Consider the following 4822-nt stretch of genomic DNA (forward strand, 5'->3'; position numbering starts at 1 on the left):
CCAATGTACACCGAAATCGATGTTCAATAGAGTTGCAACAAATTTGAGCCACACAGGTTCATTCGGAGAATCTAGGGGGAAAGCATAATTTAGAAACACTTTTTTCTCATCCAATGCAACGGGAAGTGTCGTCTACAAACTGCAAGTCACCTTTCAAGATCATATTGTCGGTGGTTATTTGAGTGAAACAGATGTTAATAAGCAGGTAAGTTATAATAATAATTACCTAACTTTTTATTTACCTCGCATTTAGCAGCGACTAAACAGTCTTAGAATAAAAATAGTACTTGACGTGATGTAATATTCAAATGTTAGGTTAGTCAAAACCTACTATATGACATTCAAACCACCAAAGCATCGGGAGTTTCGTGAAACATTGCAATGTTTCAAATATAGGGGCGGGAACATTCAAACTGATAAGATAAAAGTCTATTAGGTATTTTCACTTCAATAAACAGCTAACTTCACTTCGCAGATTGCTGAGGGGAAAGTAAGGGACCAAATGTATGGGATTCAGTTCATTTTTGCCCTATTTTGCTAACATCTTCGTAAAAGGTAATTTTTTCTATATAAGTGTAGTTAAAAAATAGTTTTTATTTTTTAATTACTATTTCATGAAATAATAAAATAATGATAATGATGATTAATTACAAATATATTACAGAAATAAAGTTTTGTTCCATGCATTTGATCCATTTTTCCCCCTCAGCTTTTAACAAAGTGACGTTAGCTGATGGTTGAAGTGAAAATACCTAATTGAGGCTTTCATATCAAAACTTTTTCCTGCCGGCTGATTTGATTTATTTTTCCGGTTTGTACTGTGGACCAATGATGCCAATGTTGGCACCCTGAGCTACTGCGCTTGCGTTAGGGCTGACCGCTCATTGGCCGCACTTGGCGCGCGATTCAAAATTACATTAAAAAACAATTCTTGTAACTTAAGTAAATAATTATTAAAGTATCCACAAGGATGTATACAAATTGTGTAACTTTGATTTCAGGCAAAAAAAATAGAACACATATATTATATTAATAACAGTTTATTTTCAGTAAATTCCAAACACCAAATTATATTTTACAAAACATTTAATTTAAAAAGAAATTTCTTGGAAAAGTGATTGAAAATAATTATTTACAAATTTTTAATATATTGTATGTATTTTTCTGGGAATTCATATAATTATATAACCTATAAATACATAAATTAATACGAATCCATTGTAGTTATGCTTTCTTTTTTTTTTACTTCAAGTGTCGTTTTGTCACGTCTCAATCGAAAAGAACAATCTGAAATTTTGTTTTAGGATTATTCAAATATTATCACTATTATATTCTGCAATTAGCTTCTATATATCAAAATGTTGATATATCATATGGTATTAAAAAAATGTATCTATTAACAAATATTTTGAGAAATATTAGCCAGTCTTTCAAATTCAATGAAAATAAACTGTTATTCATCAAATATATGTATTATAAATTTTTTTCTTGCCTGAAATCAAAAGTTACACAATTTGTATACATTCTTGTGTATATTTTAATAATTATTTATTTAAATTACAAGAATTGTTTTTCAATGTAATTTTGAATCGCGCTTGAAAGGGTAGACAACCAGCGCTCAGCCCTAACGCACGCATGAATGAAAATTATTATAATTTTATTATTGCATTAAATAGTCCCTAAAAAAGAAAAACTATTTTTCAATTACACTTATACAGAAAAATTACTTTCTACGAAGATATTAGAAAAACTGAGCAAAAATGAACCGATTCCCATGCATTTGGTCAATTGTTATCCCCTCAGTATTCAACGAAGTGAAGTGAGCTAGTGATTGGAGTGAAAATACCTAATTGTATATGTAGACAGTCATGACTTTTTCTATACATCCCGGCTTTAGTTTAAATGTCGACGGGAATGACTAACCTAACTTTTGGAAGTTGCATTAGGAAGTTATAATTTTATTCTAAGTGACTGGTACGCCCTATTAAATCAAAGAAATTTGAAAATTAGGTAAATATTGTTTCAATTGGGTTCCTTCTTAACAATTATTTAGGCTAATATCGCAAAGCGAATAGTTGCTTTGACAGGTATTCAGGTGGCTGACAGCGCGGTTCAGAACTCCACAACTCTGTAAAATCAGCCCCAAATGATACTTTCCCCTAGATGCCCACATGGGCACCTACGTTCAGAGGAATACATTTGAGACTTGAAAACTCTCAAATGATCATTAGGAGCCCAATGAAATTTGAGCTGCAACAAATTTAACACCAGCGTTTTTCTGTGCGAAATTCTCTCAACACTTCTTAATTCCTGAATTCGGCGTTGTTTTAGGTTGCGACGAAATTAATGAACCAACCAAAAATTAAAGAACAAGGAAAGCTTTCACTGTTTAAAATGAGATGCATTAAAATCCATACCAATGATTTTCTGCGAAGAAACCTTGAACATAGACAGACCTTCAATCGATCGCCATCTATCGAGTGGGAGCCAAACAAGAGAATTGATATCGCTTATCGATGAAGCAATAAGTATTTTACATTTAAAGATACTGAGTTTCTTTATCTCATTACATACTTTTTTCTTCGATTGAATAACCAACGCCATCGGACGGAGCAAATCTGAAGCAGCTACAACTAACATTATCAACCCAGGATTATTTGCAAGAACTTTGTATAATCCGGTGCAATTAGATTTTCATTTCAAAGACTTGAGTCGGTCAAGGAGAAACTCGGAAAACAGGTGTAACTTACTCCCTATTTGTCTTCAGAATCGGGGCTCAACGTCACTTAGAAATATGCATCATTCGTCAGAAAAAAATCTCTTCGATATTCACTCAGTGTGACGATGAATCACGCACCAGATTTTTTTTACGATTTTGAACAATGGTCATTTCCTGCTCACTCATGATAATATCCATAATTACTTTTCTAAATTGAATTCCTCAAGTTCAGTTGAATTCACTTTAAATATAGCTAAGTTTCTCGAGAATTGATTACTCATAGGATTATGTGATTCGAGAAAAGGTTGGTTTCGACACGAAACCTTTCCACTTTCCATAGTATTGATGATCGTAAGATTTTCCTGGATGTGAAGCTCGTATATTAACATGCATTCTCAATGGGTTCCTGCAGCCTGAAAAAGATATAGCTCTTCCAACTATTCTCTGCTTTAAAAGGTTTCGTAATCGTCGACGCGGATTGTCAAACGTGAGAGTGCATACTCTGTAAAAAAGTCTGCCAAAGGCTTTCCTTCCCGTTCATGGCTCCATTGTAATAATTCAGTTTTCCTTTTTCACAATGAAATACCGTGTTCTTCAGTCGATTTCTATTCGCGATATCTCCTTCAATGCAGGAAAATATATTATATAAATAATTAAGGTTTTTTAATTCATCAGAGTAGATTTGAAATGTTAATTTAATGTAAATGAACGAGCTACATTTGCTAGTATAATGTGCATGCTAAAAATGCAGATAAAATCGAGAATAAAATATGCAATTACTTTGCAGACTTTGTTATTAGTCCTAATTGTTAAAGGATTAAAACATCCTGATACATTATGCGACTCAGCATATAACATACGAATGCTGCATAACCAATTGCCATGTAACTACATTTTGTAAATGTGAACATTCTTAACAAACTCTTTGCAATATTGACAAGAAAACCTGCATGACAGAAGTCCCGAAAAAATAAGATAAAAGACTTGAGAACATGTTTAGCTTCTTAAAAAATATTTACGAAACTTCGAAAATCGTAGATATAAAAATTGAAGACAAAAACAAGAGAAAATTAAAGAAAATCAAGGTTAACACGAAATTTTTGGGTGATTCTTATTAAAATCATTAAACCTATTGTGTTTTAATTGGAGAAGACCTCGACTGGACTGTAAACATTGTTACGAATCAATAAAAGGTTAAAGAGGTCCTGACATAGAAACCGAATTACATCGTCGCTTATTAGCTGCTAGGTCGTAAAGTGAGATTCTAAACATGGAACCTGGCACAAAATTTACTCGTAAAACTTGAGGAATGATATACGTATTATTAACTTCACTATCCTAGACATTACTTACCATAGATTAAAAAAATCTAAGTTCATATTTTCTTCACAGTAACTCCCAAAGGTGTTACTCTTTGATCCAAAAGGATGTTAAAACAATGCAAAATGGAATAACAATTAACATCTACGTAGAAACGTGTAAATGAAGTTGTAATTTTCATGCCGAAGTTATGTAGCAAAATGTTTCTCCATTGGACAAGGCTTTGACACACCCTTTTCGATCAAAAAAAGATACCTGGGGATTTAGTGTGAGAAGACTTTAATCTGTTGTTTCTGTTTGTATCATTCCGGAAACCAATATTAGATTTCATAATATTTATCTTCATCCCGTACATTTAGTTTAATTCTACGTTAAAAGCTGGACTTAAGTATCTGCAACTCGATACACTGAAACGGACTTGAGATACGTTTAGCACAAAACAAACCTCCTTTCTCAGTCGCTCATGCCTCGGAATTTATTCTGGCTTTACTTCATATTAACCTAAGTTTCCAATAGAAAAACAGATCTCAAAGAAATCTGATGTAAAGATATCTATACCGTTCATAATTTATTATATTTTTTGAACACTGTTTATGACTACAAATTATAAAACATACGATGTTAGTGATTAAGAAACATTTGTTTGAAAGACAGGTTTATCTGATTGCTGGGTTTCATCAACGGTCACGTGCTACAGATAATGCGATCCCTAATAAAATCTCGAGACGATTATCGATGAAGGCCATTTAAATCATCAGATTCATTATTTGAAAATTGTTACTG

The sequence above is a fragment of the Belonocnema kinseyi genome, chromosome 7, assembly GCF_010883055.1.
Source record: "Belonocnema kinseyi isolate 2016_QV_RU_SX_M_011 chromosome 7, B_treatae_v1, whole genome shotgun sequence".
NCBI classification, from domain to species: domain Eukaryota; kingdom Metazoa; phylum Arthropoda; class Insecta; order Hymenoptera; family Cynipidae; genus Belonocnema; species Belonocnema kinseyi.